The sequence below is a fragment of the Petaurus breviceps genome, unplaced genomic scaffold (genome assembly GCF_028583685.1).
Source record: "Petaurus breviceps papuanus isolate PSGF00001 unplaced genomic scaffold, PetGlider_PUasm1.0 156, whole genome shotgun sequence".
NCBI lineage: Eukaryota > Metazoa > Chordata > Mammalia > Diprotodontia > Petauridae > Petaurus > Petaurus breviceps.
This window is the reverse complement of record NW_027185720.1, coordinates 6,799,598-6,819,988: the sequence shown is the minus strand read 5'-3', so window position 1 is coordinate 6,819,988 and position 20,391 is coordinate 6,799,598. Positions and strand designations below refer to the sequence as shown.

The 20,391-nt window shown below is 47.3% G+C and overlaps 1 protein-coding gene across 4 annotated transcripts in view; it reads left to right on the top strand.

Annotated features, from left to right (window-relative positions):
* Positions 1–20,391, top strand: part of PACSIN2 (protein kinase C and casein kinase substrate in neurons 2) — a 147,927-nt gene that overhangs the window by 43,500 nt on the left and 84,036 nt on the right. For 3 of the 4 annotated variants that reach the window (XM_069081958.1, XM_069081955.1, XM_069081956.1), the window contains exon 2: positions 2,338–2,381. The exons of the other annotated variant lie outside the window; for it this stretch is intronic. The gene's annotated coding sequence lies outside the window, so the exon portion shown is untranslated. The remainder of the gene's footprint in view (positions 1–2,337; positions 2,382–20,391) is intronic. 4 annotated transcript variants of the gene reach the window in all.

Here is a 20,391-nt window from a genome sequence, read left to right as displayed (position 1 = left end):
CAGCTCAGCACAGAAAGAGGAATGGACATTCTGGTTTTGAGTGAGTCATCAAATAGACGGGGGCCAGGGTGAGTAGAGGAAGAGGAAAGGAGGAGAGAAGTCTCCCTCCTCTGCCTCCTCCTCCACCATTATTGGGTAAATATGTTAGTGGGTACATGTGGCCGGCTGCTCTCTGGAGGCTCTTGTCATCTTATTCTGAAATTCATTCCAAATGAGTAATTTTGTCAGAGTCCTGCCCGTGAGCTAGCAATCTGCAGGCCCCCGGCTGGGCAGGGCTTCCCTCTATCAGTCCTCTGCAGGCCCCTGGCTGGGCCTGCTTTGCTTTGGCCTTCTTGGCTGCTGTTCTGGTTGTCATTCAGGAGACATCTTCAGCCCCTCTTTGGAGAGGGCCAAGGGTGGTGCTGGTTAGTCTGTTTGGTGGAGCTCTTGTCTATAGCCTGTATTGGGATTAGCGGGGCTGTGGAGGTGCTGATGGCCCTGCCCTGCTTGGGTCTGAGATGGTGATGATCTTGGACAAGTCCCTGACCTGGTCCGAGCTTCAGTTTCTTTAGCTATAAAATGGAGAGAATAACAATTGCATTGTCTTCCTTGGGGTCTTTCCCTTTCTGGGTCACAGTGTGCTTATCTGTAAAATGAGGGCTTGGGCAGGGATTGCTGAGGTCCTGAAGCCTTTCCGGTTCTGCCTGCGTTTTTCTGCCTGCTTATTCCTTGACCCTATGTTAGAATGCTCCTTGGCCCTGTAATTCTGTTCACTCTTCCATCTCTGACTGTTTTTTGGGTTTCTTTTCTTTTGTCCAGACTTTGAACTGTAGGTGCTCCCCAAAGGCTTTCTTGGCTCTTAGCTTTTAGCCACGTTCTCTCTCTCCCTCAGCGAATCCACCATTCTTGGGATAGTTAACAGTTTACAGAGATGATACCCAGACCTCCCTGTCTCTCTCTGTGTATATGTATCGCTCTCCCCTTCTCTTTCTTCCCCCCATTTCTATCTCCCTCTCTTTCCCTCCCTGCCCTTTTCTGTCTCTCTCTGTCTCTGTCTCTCTCTGTCTGTCTGTCTGTCTCTCTCCCCTTCCCCCATCTCTGTGTGTTTCTCTTCTCTCACTGCCTCCTTGGGTTGGATATCTGTGCCAGTCTTTCTGGCCCCTCAAACCCCACAGATCTGCAATGTAAGTTACATTCTTCCGTTTTCCCCAGGGGGCATCTTACTGCTACTCCCTCCTCTCCCCCAGCCTCACTCTGGCCTCATCTCAGATGGCTCTATCACAGTAGCCTGGTAGTGAGTGTGCCACACGCCCACTACACATATCAGTCTTTCTAGTGGCATCGATTGTGCCCCCTTATTGCCCCAATCCCCACATAGCTTTTCATTGTTTCCTGCATTTAATACAATTCTTGGGTAAGGCATACGCAGCCCCTGAAACTTAGCCCCAGCCTCACGTTCTTACTTTATGTCCCACTTATTCTCTCTCCCTGGAGCCTCTGGATTCTAGCTCAGGGGAGGTGTTTATGTTCCTTTAGCGAGTTTTAGGCCTCCCGACCTCTGGCTCTTTGCTCATGCTGTTCTCTTCACCAGGCATGCCCTCCCTCATAATTGAAGTCATTTCTTCTTTTCAAGGGCCATCAGACATTCCCTCCTTTAACAGCTCTCTCTGTGACTTCTTCTTGCCCTCCCCCCAACTGGATGTGATCTTCCTGAGTTTGTCCCTGATATCAAACCTCCCGAGCCATCCGCTTCTTGCCCAGATTTCTTCCATCCTGTAAAATAAAAACAAACAGCTTCACTTGTCAGAGAGGGCTAATACTTCAATTATGTACCCCACTGGATGAGGTAGGGAAAGTGTTCTATAGAAATGTCTTCTAGAAATGTAAGGTGTTAATAGTGACAATAGTTATTACCCAGGAAGATTTTCTAGATAATAGTTGAACTTTCTAAAGACATGACACATTAAGCTTTCCTGTAACACTGAAGGCTTCTCTCTGGGGGAGGCTGAATAGTCAGCTTGAATGGGAAGTCCAGTGGTCTGAGTCCTAGCTTACAGCGTGGCCTTGGTGGAGTCATGCAGTCCTGGGCTGCAGGTTTTTACCTATAAAACATGAGGGTTGAACTTGGAGAGTTCAAGGGGCTTTCCAATCGTGCCATTTCATGACCGAGTGATGAAGTTGTTTGACCCATGGGCTTTTTGTCTAGTGCTCTTGGAGGGGTGCCTTCCTGAAGCATGCTTTGGGTAGCTTGGGGAGAGTGGCTGAAGAGAGGTGGGGAGGCTTTGTCTTGATAGATGGGGAAAAGCCAGATTGCCGCTAGTCACATCATAAATAACGGGAATGTTTTCTCCTCCACAGCTTCGGGAGCGTTTCAGCGACTCGTGTGCTTCCAAGACACTTTGGTGAGTTGGGCCAGCTTGTGTTTGGGTTTCATGCTTTCTAGTCTAGCAGCTTGAATTGTCTGCCTTTCTTTAGCAATATGTGACAGCCTGTGTTTGCAAGGGAAATGGGAATGGTTTGTGTGAGCCAGCCATCTGTCCCAGCATCTCACTGGATCCTGGAGGCGGCATAGTACAGGGAATCAGAAGATGCGGGTTTGAATCCTACCTCTGACACCCAGTAGCTGGGAGACCAGGAGCAAATTCCTTTGCCTTTGAGCCTCAGTTTACCCCCTGTATCAGTAGAGTGCCTATAGGACCTCAGGTTGTTGGGGAACTGAAATGAGCTAATACAATATGTCAGCCTCTATGTACACTTGGAAGCACTCTGGGAAGTGTATTGGGCTGGGGTGTGGTGTTGCCGATAGAGACACTGGCAGTACCTTTCCAAACATTCATGCTGTGCCTGCTGTGTGCCTGCTGCTGGAGCTACAGAGACCGAAAATGGTTCTGCCTCTGTTGAGTGATGTGCAGGTGTTGATGGGACCAGTTTCTTGTTTGATGGTCTCAATGCCCTGTGATGTAGACAGTGCATGTGTTCTTTTTTTAAAATCTAAAAAAATTTTTTTGCTTTTTGGAGGGGGGGAGGGGTCAATTGGGGTTAAATGACTTGCCCAAGGTCACACGGCTAGTTTATTTTTGTGTCAAGTGTCTGAGGCTGGATCTGAACCCAGGTCCTCCTGACTTCAGGGCTGGTGCTCTACTCACTGTGCCATCTAGCCTCCCCGAGTGCATGTGTTCTTGAGAGGCAGTGTGATGTGGTGCTGAGACCATGGCCTTGGAGGCAAGAGAATTGGCAGCATGTCCTGCCTCCTCCACATCCTCGTGCAATGGAGGCGGGAAGGCCTTGTGCCCCCAGGGTCAGTGTGAGGATCACCCAGGAGGGCACATGGACAGTAAACATTAAAATGCTATAGAAACCAGAGTGGGGGATGGTAGATCTTCCAAGTTGACAGATGGGGTGGTGATGAGAGAACCATTTTTCCCAGAGCTTATTAGTGGCCAGAGTTGGGTTTCTTGGCTTCCACTGGGCCAGTTCTCATCATGGCCATCATGCTCCCTCCTGCCCTGTTGTGGGCCATGTCCGTGGTTTGCCAAGAATAATCTTCCTCATCCTCAGGAAGTACTCTTAGGATGTTATGGTGTTTCCCTGACTTTAGTGCATCAGGAACCAGCCTCTTTCTTCTCAGGGGAGTGGTTTGGGATTTCATTAATTCATAAAGAGTCAGATGAGCGTGTTACCTCCTGCTCTTTTAGGCTCTCTCCTTTTAATTGGTCTGGGGTCATTTGTTCATTTTGGACAAAGTGACCGAGAAGGCCAGCACTTTATGCTAATCTTTTCATTTTGACTGGGCCAGAGATAGGTCTGGTTGATTCTCACCTCCCAGACCCCTGACTCTTTATTAGTTGGCCTGGAAACTGGCTCCATTTGGTGCTCAAGAAGCCAGAGTGCTTGTGGTGGGAGTTGGCAGTGGGCAAGTTGATTCCTTTGTTTTCATCCTTTACTGAAGAGATGAGGTTTCAGAAGTGAAAATACCCAGAGCCCGGGGCCTCCTCTTCTTAGTGTTTTATCTTTGGGAAATCACCTGATCCCTAGCATGCTATGGAGCTTTCCCAATGACAGGATAGCCCTAGTCCTTCCATGGTCCTAAAGCACAGACTTGGATACCCAGAGCCATGGGTGGCAACAGAATGGGGTTTGGAATCTGGAGACCTGAAGTTTATCCCTGGTTTGGCAGCTTATTAATCCTATGACCTCGGATAAGCCATCTGACTTCTTGGGAACCTCATTTCTCTCATCTTTAAAATGGGCAGAATAACACTTGTAATATCTACCTCCCAGGATTGTCATTAGTATCAAATGATGACTTGTTTTAGAAATAGTTGGTTATTACATTCCAGAGATATTTTAGAAAGTACTTGGTAACTCTCCAGGCTGCCATCTTCCTTGTTATCATCACCCTCATGGGATCCTTATTTGATGTAGGGGTGAAGCTTAGATGACCAAAGTCCCTGCCATCTCCAAGATCCAGGTTTGTCAGAGACCAGGGAATTCCACTTAATCCAAGAGAAATGAGCTATTGTTAATAATCATTTCCATTTGTACTGTAACTGATAAATTATTTAAATAATTAGACGATTTTAAACTGCTTCCCACCCACATCACTCAGAGCACAATTTCAGCCTTGTTTCAGAAGGGTCTCGCAGGTTTGTTGATTACAGAGTCCATCCCTTTGCTGCCATGCTGGTTGGTGTGTGTGGAATGTCTCTCGTACAACATGTCAGAAGAGCTCTGAGCTGCTGCTGCTGCTGGCAGTCTCTCTTTTGGTTAGTTGTTCTTACTCTGTCTGCTCTTTGAATTTCTGGCTGGGCCACTATGCGCTGCCATGGTTTGTATACTGCTGCCGTTCCTGAGAAGCCAGTAACTAAGTAATCAATGGCTATTTGGGCTTTGCTCAAGGTCTTAGGGAGGGTTAGGGCAAATCAGTAGGTATGAGACTGGGCTATCTCATAGAACTGGAGAGTCCTGAAGGAGAAAGGACTGTATGTGTAATCCCGTTGCACCCACACAAAGCCCATAGAGAGAGTCAGTCAGCACTTGAAGTGTCACCCATTCCCCTTTTTGGACAGCTCTAATTCTTAGGATGTTTTTCTTATATTGTGCTAGAAGCTGTCTTCATAATTTCTCACTGGTCCAAGGTCCAACCTTCAGGGCCACATTAAACCAGTCTCTCTTATCTTGCATATTAAAACTCTCAAATACTTGAATGTGGGGCTCCTATCCCAAAGTCTTCTCTTCCTAATGCTAATATTCCTAATCCCTCCATGTGATTCACTGTTGGTTGGCCCGGTTGAGAGGTCCTGTCACCCTTCCCAGATGTGTTACCCAGAGCTAGACAATGTTCTCCCTATGTGGTCCAAAGCCCCTTGAGCTGATCATCATTATCTGGCTATAGAATTTAGTCCTGCTATTGTACAAACATTAGGTCTACCCCCTGGAAGGCATGTGCACATGTCTGTAAATGGGCTGGACAGATAGTAGCATGCCAGACCTTTTACCAGACGATACTTCATTTGTACAAAGCCCTTATATGTTTGTGTGGCAAGTGGAACCAGTCCCACTGGTGCTGTGCCCAAGGTGGTAATTATGTGGGCTGCCCAAAGCCGGGAGCTGTCCAGTCATGGGCACTTGCACACTCTCAGCTTTATAGGCCCAGTGCTCTCAACTTTGGCTTAAGTTGGGCCCATTCCTTCACTGGGCATGAATGTTGGGCTGGGTATTGAGGCACATACAAAAGTAAGACTGATTCTTCCTGCCTTCCCCCCCATCAAGCCTTCCCTCCAAACAGCAGCTGAGCTGGACAGGATAGGCAGTGTCCACACTCAGAAACCCTCACTTTTGCAGAAAAAGGAAGGGGATGCATCTTCTCAGCAGTTTGATTTCTTTTTGGCTGTAGCATATGGTAAATTGATTGGTTATATGAAGACTTTAACTCAGAGAACTGACTTTGCTGAAGAATAAAGTTACTGAAGTTTCTGCCTTTGGACAATGAGTGCTGGGATTTCTCCAACATGCAGGTATTGTCAGAGCACACTGCTGGGCTTGTAGGACGTATTTCATTTATGCTGTTATTCATGTATCAGAAATACAGTGATTTTCCTTGTGGTTGTCCGTGGGCACACTTACCTTTTACACAGTGTTTTAGGATATTGGTTAACTTTTCCTGAACAGTGAAATGCCCCAAACTTGCATGTACCCATGAAGTCACTCATCCTCAAAGCGGTTTCAAGTATGGGTTAAACTGATGTGAGCTCATTTCTCCCTACTCATTTTATAGATGAGGAAGCAGGTTTAACACCAGAAGAAGTGACTTCCTCTGAGGTTTACCTAGTGAGTTCATGGTAGGAACAGGCCTCCAGTGCCCAGGACTTCAGAAGGCCTTCCAGCCCAGGGCTCCTCCCGTTGAACGGTGGTGAACTCAGACATCTGTAAAAGCATCTGTCCTTGTGTTGGTGAAGAAAGGGGAGGTGAGAAGCAGCTCCCAGGAAAGTCCCCTTCTAGCAGCATCTCTCTGTGCAGCTGGGGCCATATCGGTCCATTGTGTCAAGGCTTTGGAAATGGCAGAGCATGCTTTTGATGTCTAGATGTTTAAGGAATTGCTTGCAGTAACTAACATTCATGCTGCCTTTGCACACACTGACATGTCTCTTACCTCATAGAGCTTGTACATCAGTCCTGGAAGTCACAGCCTAGTTTAGCAAATCTTTATTAAGAGCTTACATTGGGCAAGACACTGGACTAGCCCCAGGAAAACTTAGCTTGGGGTATGAGACACGTCTGCCCAGTAAATACCAAGGGAACTTGGGAAGAGGATGAGAGAGCGAGAGGGGGGGGTCAGACTGCCACCTGATGGGTCATCTGGGAAGGCCTCCTGGAGGAGGAGGTGATGGTGCTGAGGCTTGAAATATGATGGCAGGCATGGACCAGATGGGTGAGATGTTCAGAGACATAGAAATGGGAGGGCATTGGCAGGAAACAGCCACAGGCTGGTTTGACAACCTTCAGACATCCAAGGCTTCAAGAGGCCTGAGCAAGCCCCCAAGGCACATGGGTCTTAGGGGGAAAGCAGGACCCAGACTCCATCCAGGATAGAACTGCAGGGTGCACGCTCCCCTGGTCTTCATGTTTGTGTGGATTGTTTCTTAGTACAGATTGTTACATTCTTGGCCAAAGAATTGAGCTTTAAGACTAACTAACCATCCAGCTGAGAAAGAATGAACAGCTTTAATGACACTTTAACTGCCTATTTTCCTTTCATGAATTTTAAAGCGACAGCTTGCTAATTTCTAGGTTTTTCTCCTCCAGTTTAAGATGACTTCTTTGGTGAGCTCGCTGCTCCCCACCCCCTCCCCACCTCGTATCACTTGCATTAGTAATGGTGAAATAATGCATCATTGCCCAACTGTATATAATGTCCTGAAACCCCCCCTAGCTCTAACACTGATTGATGGCCCCAAGTGCATATCCTATGATGGGACCACCTCCCCTGGAATGCTGTTTACCTAATGCCTTTCTTTTTCTTTTTTTTTTTTGGCTTTTTCGAAGGCAGTTGGCGTTAAGTAACTTGCCCAAGGTCACACGGCTAGCTTTTTTGTGTAAAGTATCTGAGGCCGGATCTGAACTCAGGTCCTCCTGACTCCAGGGCCGGCACTCTACTCACTGTACCACCTAGCTGCCCTACCTAATGACTTTCAACACAGTATGATGGTATTTTCAATAGATATGTAAAATATATAAAACATTAAGGAAGCCTATTAGATCAGGAAACAAGAATCTCTTAGTTCCCTTTCATCTTGTGCCCTCTTTTGTTCTTAGTAACATTTTGTGATTTTAGAATCAAAGGAAGGAGCTTTGTTAGAGACAGAAGGAAATTGCCAGCCTGGACTTGGACAGGCCTTGGCGCCCACTGTACACCTTGATTCCTTAAGGATGCACCTGACTTGTTCTTCACTGAAATGTGTTTCCTTAGATGTGTCTCTTCAGCATCGGGCCCTGGCCACTGATGCCAAGAGGAGATGCTTGTTCTGAGATAATGGAGTTTCCTTTTTTGGGTCCCCAGAGTCTGCATGGACAAAGCCTTGTCCCTGGATGGGCGGCCCTCAGGTGCCCTTGTTTGCTTACTTGCTGCAGTCTACTAAACGAGATCCATAATCACTCTGAAGCGTTTGGCGTAACTGCCCACATGGGGAAAACCGAATGGATGAAGAATGCCACAAGTCCAGAGTGTGAAAGGCAGCTGGAGGGACGGCCCCTAGCACTGCTCTGTCAGGGCCTTCCTCTTGGGGGACAGCCACAAAGGGCAGGGGACTCCACCCACAATTGCCTTTAGGGAGCTGTGTGTTTCTTGTAATGCTCCAAGCTTCTCCCTGAAACAGGCCCTTCGTAGTACCTAGGCTTGTGTGATGGTGCTAGGCAGCTGAGGCCTGGTGTCCTGCAGTCCTGAAGACTGGAAGTCAGCCATCACTTGGCAGTGTACATTGTGGTTGGTATGAGGAGGCTGCCATGCGTTCCACGTATGACCAGTTATGTCGTGAGTTCAAGGAAGAGAGAGCTCTGTGCTCCAGTGGTATCATGTCCCTGGGTATCGGGAGAACATGAGGAAGGTCCCTGGGACGTTGGGGGGACCCTTGGCAGCAGATACAGGTGGGAGGCGTACAGCGTTGGCAGGCTTGAGAGTGCTGTGATTGGTGTCCTTGGAGGCAGAAGCCATGGCTGAGGCCTTAGTCCCACCAGAATAGGGGAGAGCGTCTCTGAGGGCTGTGATCAGGAGCATTTGGGGGTCCTTGGCAGGGCTCTTAAGTTTCCCAAACGCCGTTCAGGCTGAGTTCTGTCCGGGGCCTGCGTCAGTGTTCACCTGCAGCCCCTCTTCTGGACATGTAGTGGGGCGTTAGCTCACCATGCTGCTGCTCCAGCTGCATGTCATGGGTGCCCGGTTCTGGACTGAGCCAATAGAACCTGCTCATCGCTTGGGTTTTTCTAGTGTGGCCAGTGGTAAGCGATGTCTCCTGTGATGTGGCTCTCCAGAAGCTCTGGACTGTTTCCGTTCTGGACGCCCTTACCTGTGTCATTGCTTGGGAATAGTGCTTGGAAAAGCCTCCGCCAAGAGGGAGTCTCTCTCTTTGGATTTGGGCCCAGACATCTTCCCTCAGCTCCTCTGTTTGTGTCACGGAGCTGGCTGAAAGTTAGAGCCTAAGATGTGACTGTCTCACAGTTGATTCCACAGGAGCGAAGGTTCCCCCCCAAGAGCCCTCCAGGCCTATGTTAAAAATCTACACGATTGTCTGATATGACAGGATGTCATTTTGTGCTAGGCTCAGCCCCCCAGAGCCATATTTAGCCTTGAAGTAGAACCAATTTTAGAAAATCTTGAATAGGAAACAAAACCAACATGCTTTTAAGAAACCTTAGACCTTATTTTGGGCAGATGCTTCATGGTTATAAAAATTTGGCAGTTTGGTCTCAGCTCACGTCTCTGTACCGCCAGGCTTCATTTGTGCAGTTGACTTCGCATTCTTGAGTTAGTAATTGTAACTTAATGGCCTTAAGCTTGTCAGTTATATAGCAGTGTACAACTGAAGCCGCTGTGAACCCTCACGTGAGCCCCACTTGTTGGAATTAAAATAAATCTATTTTGTTTTCAATATTGTTACTCTTAGGACTAGTGATCACTATTTGAGGTAATGAAATGGGAATTGGAAGCCCCAAATAGCTCCTTATGCAGGCTGTGAGTGAGCTGGCAAAAGATATGCTGATACCACCCGTGTGATCTTAGGCAGGTCACGTGTAAACCTTTCTCACCTGTAAAATGAGGGGTTGAACTAGATGATCTCCGAAGGGTTAAGTGATTCTTCCAAGGTCATGAAGCTATTAAATGTCTGGGGCTGCATTTAAACTCAGGTCTTCTTGTTTTCAGGGTCAGTGATCTATCCTCTTTGCCACCTGGCTACCCCTCTGAGGTCCCTTCTAGTTATAAATCTATGGCCAGACGCACATAATTAGCACGATTTGAGTTGCTTCACTGTGACATATAACATAATCACATTGTAATACCGGTATAACATAATCATATTATAATATATTAATCATATTGTAATATCAAATATTAGCTATAAAAGTTGCACTTGGGCTCATGTTTTTAAAAACTTATTGATAATTTTATTCTTATATCATCTTCATTTTCCAGTATATCAAATGAAATAATATTTGTAAAGTGCTTAGCATGGTGCTTAGTACAAGCACTTAATTCTTCCTTCCTTCTTCCTCCTCTTCCTTTCTTCCTCTTTCTCCCTTCCTTCCTCCCTTTCTCCCTCCCTTCTTTCCTCCCTCCCTCCTTTCCTTCCTTCCTTCCTCCCTCCCTCCCTTTCTTCCTTCCTTCCTCCCTCCCTCCCTCTCTCCCTTCCTTCCTTCCTAAATGAATGACAAAAAGGGAAGGAAGAAAGACCCAAACAGCAAAATGAAGTAGCCCCTAAATGCAGCCCGCCCCTCTGTACAGTGCGTCTGCACCTCGGACTTCCGCGTGTAAGTGAGAGCTGAATTCATGAAGCTGTGTCTTCCTTGACGAGGGGTCTCTTTTGGGGATTAGCCACAAGCTCCACAGTCTGTAATTTTTAATTATGAGCTCTTGCATAAAAGTAATACTTGTGCATGTCATGGAGCATTAGTATCTGACAGAGGCCTGACATGATACAGCTGGAGATTTTCACTTCTGTTAAAGGCACATGTTCTTAACAGAAGGTTCACCACAGAAGAACCCTTACTTGTAGGTGCTGGACATCCTTCTCTTGAGTGGCCAGTTCACCTGTTCAGCTTGCAGAGTTGTCTCAGTCATTGCAGATGGTGCCCATGGCACTCCAGTGTGGTGAGAAGGGGCCTGTGGGTAAAGTGCATCCAGAGTCAGCCCCAGCCTGGGGGCTGCCCTTCCTGAGCCAGAGCTTTCTTACAGCTGAGGAAAAGCGTTTGGAAACCACAAATTGTTAGAGGAACAGGAGCAGAGATGCTGTTGTATGAGGCACTGGAGAAAATGTTTTTTGTAAATACAATTTTTTTTTTTAATGGAGGAGTATCCAAAAAAAAACCATTCCCCTCACTTTTAATCCACCATTCAAAATGGTGCTGTGAACATAGAAGGTTCTCACTAAATGTTGGATATTGGTTGAGTTCTTTAAAAAAGGAAAGGTTTTCACTTAGAGACGATGCATTAACCTACTTAAAATGTCTAGTTTTAAGAAACAGCCATAATGATCCCTAAGATAATGGTGTGATGAACTCACCACCTGCGTCTTACTGAGTAGAAGCTGACATATTAGGCTCTGGACAGCTGTCAAACACCAGACTTGGGGCCAGTGAGGCTGGCCGTCCTCTGTTGAAGCCTTTTTGCAAAAGCTCTGAGTTCTCTTTGGGTTTTGGGCTAAAATCAGTTGGAGATGAAATCCAAGATTGTACCTTATCTTCGTCGTCTTTTCCCAGAATGAGAAGAATTCCTTCTGTCGGTTTCTAGGAAAGTGCCCGGGCGTGTGAGTGTGTGGGGAGCATTCTGAGAGCTGTGCTAGGAATGCTAACTTAAGCCAGCCTGCTTACAGAGAGCTCTTTTGGGCACAGAGTTTTCTCTGTGGTGTTTCAGTTAACAAACTTTATCTGCTTCCTGCAAGCCAGTATTATGTGAACTGCTGTCATTTCCAAATGTCTCAGGAAGAAATTAAAATGGTCCCCAATACAAGGCCCGATCCTAAGGCTGTCTACTGTACATTTTTGTGAGTTGGTTTTTATAGAAGATTTCGAGGTATTTGAGAGAAAAATCCCATAGGAAATTTTTTTGGGGGACATAGAGGGTACTCTTTTCTCTCACTGGGTTTCTGGGAAGACAGTTGAGTACTTTATGCTTCCAAGTTTAGGTATTTGAATGTGGTCCCCCTTTTGAGGATCTGGTTTCTTCCTGGTGGGTTCAGGGGGTAAGTGATCTCCAGAGCAGTTTCTCAGTTTTGTGAACCTGGTCTCTTGGATGTCGACTGCTGCCGTGTAGGGGATTGACCTTCTCTGAGGTAACAAGGATGTTGGCAGCCAACAGGAAATGATGAAATGTACTGTGGGAAAATTCTGCTTGTGAGAGCGAAGAGGACAGACCTCCCGCTGGGCTGGGCAGACAGGTACTGATGCTGTCCCCAGAGTTCTTTGGTAGGCCATCGGGAAGAGGATAGTGTGAGTAGGGGGTGCTCTGGGGGGACTTTCTCTAAGCTCTACTTCTACTGATTTTTAAATAAACCTGAATCATTAATTTAAGGGACATCATAGCTTTTAAGTCATATAGGTTTTAAACTGCTTAATGGAAGCCTGTAGGTTGGTTTAATAGTCCCTGAATAAGGTTTAATATTTGAACCAAAATACTTGAAGAAAACACTGGGGGAGGGGGAATTTTGTTTTCTTTGCAACTGGGCTTTTGCTTAAATCAGTGAATAAGGACCTTGCTATCTTGTCTCTCCTTTTAGAACATTTATTCATTTTTTGTTTGGAAAAATAAATGGAAGGATTTTGTCAGTGTTTTTTAAAGTAACTTTGCAGAGTTGTGGTTGAATCTCAGTGGTTCTCAGGGAGCCAAGTTAAGGCTGAGCTGAGACTCCCTTAAGCAGAGTTGTTTGCCTTCCCTGGACCTGGGTGTTGGTCACGACCTGCCTCGTGTAGTTAATGGTGTTTGCCTGGAAGACAGAGTCCCCAAGCCTGCAGAAAGCCTCCTCTGCCATCCCCTGGAGGGCACGTGGAGTTTGGGGGCAGGTCTCCTTTTGCTCGGAGCTCTCTTCTCCCTTTCAGTCCCTTGTACCTTCTTGCTCTGCCTCACTTTACCCTGTTCCCTCACTCCCTCTTCGGAGGGCTCCTTCCTCCAGCCTTGCAGTTGCTTGGCAGTGTGACCCCCAGTGCTGCCGAAGCAACGATGGGCTGATGGTGGATGGCAGCCCTCTGACTGAATTTGTCACCAGACTGAAGAAAGTGCTCCCTGACTGCTTCGTGACTTGGCCTTGGTGACTTGTCCTCGGCGCCTTGTCTGGCCAGAAGGGGAGACCCTTCATCATTTCCTCCTGATCCTTCATTACATCCTATGACAATTGCAGTGCGGTGTCTGAGCGGACATGTGTCAGTTGGCTTTCCCCAGTCGCTCCTTGTTTTGATGTCGGGCATTTTGTTCATCCTGGGGCTCTGGTGAATGAAGCATGGAGGCGTGTATAGTGTGAGGTGACCCAGCTCATGCTTTGGAGAAGGGTCACTTTTTATTAACATTCCTGAAATGCTTTTTGTTCTTCCTTCATCAGAGCAGACTTGACCTTCCTAGAATCATGTAGGGGTGAGAACACAGCGCCAGGAGAATGGGAAGCTTATATCTTCCTCTTGGCTGTGCTAAGGTCGGCTGAGTTCTACGGGACCCTGAGGGGCAGTGTTGGCTGCTCTGGGCCTACGTTTTCTCCACAAATGCTACAGCTCCCCAAGTATTCCCTCTGTTAGGGAGTTTCTGCAGACTGTAAAGTGGCCTTCCAGGCTCAGTAGGCTGTGAAGGACTTCTGCTTTATGCTGAGGGATCCTGTGCTCTCCTTGCCTTGTGGCTTCAGCCACAGACTGCTTTGCTCTGTCCATCTGGCTGCTGCGATGGCAGACCACATCATAGAATTGTGGAGCTGGGATAGAGCTTATTTTATCGATGAAGGTGTTTACATCTAGATAGGGCAGGGGAATGACCCAGGATCCTACAGCTGGCTAGTGATAGACTAGGGATTTGAACTCACAAACTTACCTGAGAAGTAAGTATTTTGGTGAAGAAAGCATTCTTCCTCCCTTCCTTTCGATGTTATCTAAGGACAGCAGCACGTCTGCTTGGGAAGAGTTCGGGCGTGTTTGTCTAACACAGGTATAGAAATGTTGAGCTTAAGGTTGCTTTGTAAAGCACATTTTGGGTACTGGACATTTGTCAGCATCTGTGTGTGGAGCGCTTTAAAGCACATGTGTTATGTCTTTGGGCACTGTTTTTAGTCCCCAGGTTACAGATGGAGAAGTGAATGAAGCTGACTTGCCCGTGGCTACGCAGCTGTGAAGGTCAGAGGCGGCATTTTGAACCCGTTTGCCTCTGATTCCCCTGTCACTGAGCTGTTACTTTTCCCAGTGTCCCCCTTCTTCAGCTGTAACAGATGCCCTCCCCACCTCCCCTTACTGCTCCCCCCTTCTGCCAGGGGCCGCCATTGTCCAGGTCAGTTTCTCTAGTCAGTTTCCAAGTCTTGCTGCAGACACCTCCAGGCATCTCCTGCTCACTGCCTGGATCTGCCTTCATCCCGCCCTGCCCCGTCCAGGCCCTCCCCACCTCTTACCATAATCCTTCTTCACCTGCTGTCTTTCTTCTTTTGGGGTTGCTGTTTCTCACCTATGATGGCTGATTGCTGCTCCTGGCCCCTTGCGCCAGCTGGCCTCTGCCTCTTTCCATCTCCCTTCAAGGCCTAGCTCAAGTGATTCCTCCTTCCACAGACCTTGCTTTGAAATCACATTTGTGTGTGTGTTTATTTTGTTTAAATTCTGTTTTCAGAGGCTGTTCTTGATGGACCCCCCCCACCCCATTATTAGGGCTTTCTCCATTGGGATTGCTTTGGTTTTATTTTGCTGTGCCTGGTATTTACTTATCTGGGCCCATAGTCCACCCTCAGCCCCAGAACGATTAGCTCCCCCAGAGCAAGAAGTGTTTCCCCTTCCTCTTCCTGTCTTGCCTTCAGTACACAGCTACTTACTGCATTTGATTTAGGTTGCACTGGCATCTGCTCTCACCATGACTTTATTTGCTTTTGCTCTAGTCTTTTTACTGTGTAGTGAGGAGGATGGGGTCACTCCTTCTTTCCCTGGCTCCTGTGTCAATGAGTGAGAATTCTCTTGTGTCTCTGGAGCCTTGTTGTCATCATCAGTGAGTTCTGATGCCTCACTGCTAACTCATTTGTCTGTAGTCTGACCATTCATCTTTCGCTGTGGGCCTGCCAGGACCCTTGCTACTAGGGGCCCAAAGAATACTTTTCCTGAGACTCCAGGCAAACCCACTCCAAAAGTGGTGGGCATTAGCAGTAAAAGGGCTTTTCTCTTCTGAAATGGAAAGAGCATGAAGGCTTCTCCGGCTCAGGAGGTCTGATTGGGGCCTTGTGGAGGCAGGATGTGTACCTTAGGTAGGGGGTGGCCTCAGTGGCCTCAGTCATCCTTCCCAGCTCTGTAGTTCTGAAGGCCAACTTTAGTCAAGCTGAGGTTTCCCGTTGCATCAAATCTTGCCTATTGATCCTTGTACACAGTACATGCTTACTAATAAGTACTTGTAGAACTGAATCTAGAACCATTTGTGATGGAAGTGGAACTGCGGTTGTAAAGTGTACCCTTAACTGGCTGTAGTTGGAGGGTGTTGGCTTTTATTGTGAATGAAATTCTAGCGAAAGTAGGGGTCATCGACTTTGTCTTCTTCCCAAAGGTTTTGGATGCGCTTTAGATCTTTAAAGGGTGGAAGGTTGGATGAATTCCTGGAGATGGGAGGAGAAGTTTGGGAGGGCTCAGCTGTAGAAAGCTGTTGCTTGGGAGAGTTCTTGAGTGGGACCCAGCCTCTCAGCTCCTCTTCCAGGGGCGACCATTCTTCTTTCTTTGTCCACTAGGGGATGCAGTGGGCAGGGTCCAAATGACTGGAATTCAAATTTAGCCTCAGTTGCTTGCTGGCTTTCTGACCTTGGGTCAGTCATAGGCTTGGCCTGCTAGGGCCCTTTGAACTCTGATTAGCGACCCTGCATCTCTCGACCAACCCAGAGTCAGTATTCTTTTGGCTGAGGTGGTTGCAGAGGCAGCATCATATTAGGAGCAAGCATGCTGTCCACGGGGTGGGGAGCAGCTTTGCCTTTAGGGCTCATGCCCCAATGCCGGCTCTTCCTGGCTGGAGCATTTAGCTGAAGCACACATTGCGTAAGGGCCTGCTGTGTTTGAGGCCTTGTGCCAAGCACCTGTTTGAGCCTCACGACAGCCCTGGGAGGTGGGTACCATGAGTATCACCCATTGTATAGTTGAGAAAATTGAGGCGGACAGAAGTTAAGTGGCTTGGCAACTATCTGAGGCAGGCTTGAACTCAGATCTTCTGACTCCAGGCCCAGTACTCTCTCCACTGTGACTAAAACACCGATCCTCTCTGTCCTTCTGTTTTCTCTTCTCTAAATTGTGTGTGTGTATGTGTGTGTGTGTGTGTGTGTTTGTGTGTCCTCCAGGCTCTGGATTGTGGCCCCTCCATAATGGTCAGACACAAAGTGAGTCCCTGAGCTTCTTACCCGCTGCAGGCTGGCCTAGTGGTGAGGCTCCACTCCGAACTTAGCTCGGCTAGGCCTTGGTCGGGAGCAGACACAGGGAATGAATGCTCTTTTTTCTGATGAAAATCAGGGAAACTCAGTTCATTTTGTGAACATTTCTTCTTATAATGATGCATCTGTGTCCAAAGAAGACTGTGAACTTGTGAGTCTCTTATGTGCTGCTCTGTTATTTTAAAATGAGGAGACTGTGGTGGAAGTCTTCATGCAGCTGTATGCTTCAGACTAGATTTGGGGACCCCCCTGTGCTTGTGGTACCAATACCCCCTTCAGAGCTGCCTTCCATTCTTGTCTGTGTATTGGGAAAATGTTTCCTTGATGCCTTTACTTTGGTGTGCTTCCTTCCCAGGCTCCCCATGCCCCTAATAAGGGCCATGCTTTGTAACAGAGTAGTACAGAGAGCAGAACACATTCCCACATTGTCCATTAAGGACAAAGATGTCTCATTGTGCACCTCAGTTTCTCCACACAGAGATGGGGAGGGAGCACCCTTTATCATCATCTCTCTGAAGTGCTGGCTTGCTATTGCAGCAGTCAGAATCCTGTTAGATTACAACAGGCAGTACAGAAATGCTTCTCCTGGGTCTGCCCACTTCATATAACAGACAGGGCTTCCCAGGTTTAGGCCGACTCATTGCATCAAACATTGGGTGCCCACTTACTGCAGAGCCCTGGGCTTGTGCTGGGGTAGATAGGAAGTCGAGAGAGGAAATTCTAAAGTTCCCTTCCTGTGGATGTCCATTGATGTCTAGCTATTGACCTTTGTTGGTGGTTCTGATGCCCCTGATACATTCTGAACGTTGATTCTGAGTCTGCATCGTGGCCTGTTCTGTAGTGGAATGAGACAATGAATCCCTGATTTTTGTATGGAAAGGTGTCCTTGACAAAGTGTCCTGGTGATGCAGAAGACATTGTTGGATTCTGAGGTCTCAGCTTCTGAGATCTCAAGTGGGAAAGTGAAGTGGTTCCTCTGCCTAGAATTTTTAATCCCCTGGTACAGGAGTTATTCAATTTCTGCTTGGTCACTGGAGTAAGGAAAAAAGCACAGAATCAGCTGATGAGCAGCTCTCTGTCTGCTTAAAGGGAGAAGTGTTTTGTTGTCTCACTCTGGGGATTCAGTAAATCACACCTCACCTTTGTGGCCACTCGGCCATTCCTTATTGTGGGAAGAATTTATGCAGCAACACAAGGTGTCCACATTGGTGCCAAAGAGAAACTGTGGAAGGGAAGACTTTGTACGATTCCTGGGCAAAGTGAGCGCTTGCAGTTAATACATTTAGGTTCATAGGAATTCACTTCTAGCTCTTAGTGAAAACAGTGTGGTGTAGAAAAGAGAGCACTGGACTTGGCATTGCAATACGGTAGTGTTCCAGCTTGGCTGATCCCTAGGAGGACTCCCTTTGCCAGTTCACTGCTTCTCTCTTTCTTCCTCAGCACAGCGGGGATGATTCCTGACCTGCCAATCTCAGAGGTTAGATGGAAAGGTTAAGTGAAGTACTCTATTTGAAAGTTTCTTAGAAACTTATGTGTGTATGTATGTACTTGGAAGGTGTTGGCAGTAAAAAATATAAAGATATTGGGGGTGGAGAATTATAATTTAAGTCAAGTCAGCAAGCATTTATTAGGTACCTACTGTGTGTCATGCACTGTGCTAACCACTGAGGCTTCTCCAAAACCCCAAACCAAGCTCCAGTTCTAGCTCTCAGGCTAAGGAGACAGACTGGGGGGGCGGGGGGGAAGGGTAGTGAGTCCTGTCTTGGCCACATTGAGTTGGAGATGTGATTTGGGATGTCCAGTCTGAGATGTCCAATGGGCAGTTGAAGATGAAGGTGTGGAGGTTAGGAGCAAGGCCAGGTGTGGATATGAGGAGAAATTGTAAATTATGCAAGATTTCTTCTCTATAAAAATGCCTGTGTGTGTTGTTAAGTACATCAATAAGCATTGCTTAGAGCCTTCCTAAGTACTACACTGCGGAATGCTAGGAATACAAGAAAATGCCCCAAACCCTGCCTGGCCCTGAGAGTCCACATTCTAATGGAGAACAAAACCTATAAATGGCTAGACCCCTAGGAAATGCAGACAGTGTAGATAGAAGGTGATCTCGGAAGATTTGGTGGGAAGTACTTGAGGGACCAGGGAAGTGCCCCTCCTAGAAGGTGGGATTTGATGTGAGACTTGAAAGAAGACAAGGAAATTTTAGAGCTAGAAGTAAGGGGGGCATTCCAGACATGGGGGACAGCCAGGCCAAAGGCCCAGAGGCTGGCAATGAGTTGTCATGTGTGAGGCATAAGTAGGTCAGTGTAGGGAGGGGGAGTGAAGTGTAAAAAACCTGCAAAGCTAAGGAAGGGCCTTAAGTGTCAAACAGAAGCTTTGTACAGCCCCTTGACCTGGAGGTCATAGGGAGCCACGAGAGTTGTTGATGTGGGGGGATAACTTGGTCAGATTTGAATGGGTAGGAACAGGAGATGCTGGAGGCTGAGGCCTGGTGAGAGGCAGTGAGGGCCCAAAGAGATGTGGAAGCTGTGTGTGATTAGAGAAGAGTGCTCAGGTGGGAAAGTTGCAACATTTGGGGATTGCTTGGAGCTGGGGATTGGGCGGCATACCGAGGAGCCCAGGATGATGGTGAGGTTGGAAACCCAGGGGCCTACCCAGAATGGTGGGGCCTTCAGCAGGAGGGGATGCCTTCACTGTGAAAGCAGCTGAGATCCTCAAGACCTTCACCAATGGCTGCTGCCTTTGGCTGTTGGTGGCCTAAAATAGAAGGGCAGGCAATTCAGGAATTGCCTTTGCTTGACTATGAATATCTGTTACAAGGGTTGTGTTTTCTTTACTCTCATTTCCCATTGGTGGTAAGAAGGGAGGAGATGAGACAAAAAATAGATTTTTGCTCATTGGAAAAAAATTGTCTAAAAAGAAACAAATTCTATATACTATACTAGGCATTACTAGTTTCATGTATAAGCCTTCATTTTTGTTCTTTATGTATGGAAATGTTCATATTTGTTGGTGTTTACTAAATGTATAATAAACTGTTTATGAAAAATTAAATGAACAATTAAGGTAAAGGTAAAGCTTCCCTGGAAGAACCAGGCAGGCTTTTGTGGGTGGCCAGACAGGCACCCTGAAAGCAAGGCTGGTGGTGCCACTTGGCTTTAACCTGGATTAGGCTGGAGCCAGACAGAACTGTGGCACTCTGACAGAGGCCAGCTGCTTCTGATGGCTTCTCTGGCCCAGCCAGGTGCTGGCACTTGGGTTTGCTGGGGTGTTACTGCAAGGTTGTGATAATGTCACCCACATCATTGGGCCACTGAGCACATGTGAGACCTTTGTTGTTACCTCTCCTGCCCTTCTGGAGCCTCTTAATTGGGAGGGTGGGCACTGGAACCTTTCCAAGACTATGCCTTGCATTTGGTGGGAAACATCCTGACTCTGTACTCAAGGAAAGCCTGGGGAGGGCAGTGGTCCAGTGTGAGGGGATGTGGGGTGGGCATACTTCTAGATCTCATTCAGTCAAGGGGAGCTTTATTTCCCCTCTCAGAACTGGAGTGGAAATTAACTGTTCTCAGTGAACTGAAGGAGAGATCTCAGTCTGTGTTCTATGTTGAAGGAAAGGAGGCCTGGCCAAACACTCCAGGCCCAAGCTAATGGGATTAAGAGGGAGAGGTAGAGCTAAGGTCTATTCTTCAGGTTTTATACCTCTTATAACAAGGGAGTGAGGTGATATGGGGAAGCTGAGTCAAGGACTTCGAAGCCAAGCTTGAGGGCCTCGGACCTGATATTGTAGGGTGGGACCTCAGGGAGCTGGGAGGAGAAACAGTAATGGCATTCTGGGCATTTATTGTAGCTATGGCAGGTGGCAAAGGTTACTGGGGATCTTGGGAAATTGATTTGTCATTTTAGAGTGTTATGTTTAAAAACCCTTATATTGTGGGGAGTTGCTTTGCCTGAGTTGGAAGGCTCCTTGGAGAACACCTAGGCCAACCCTCTCATTCTACGGGTGAGGAAACAAGATCATTGAAAAGCCACCTCAAAGGACAGGGACTTTGATTTCTTAGAGAAAACGATTAGAGGT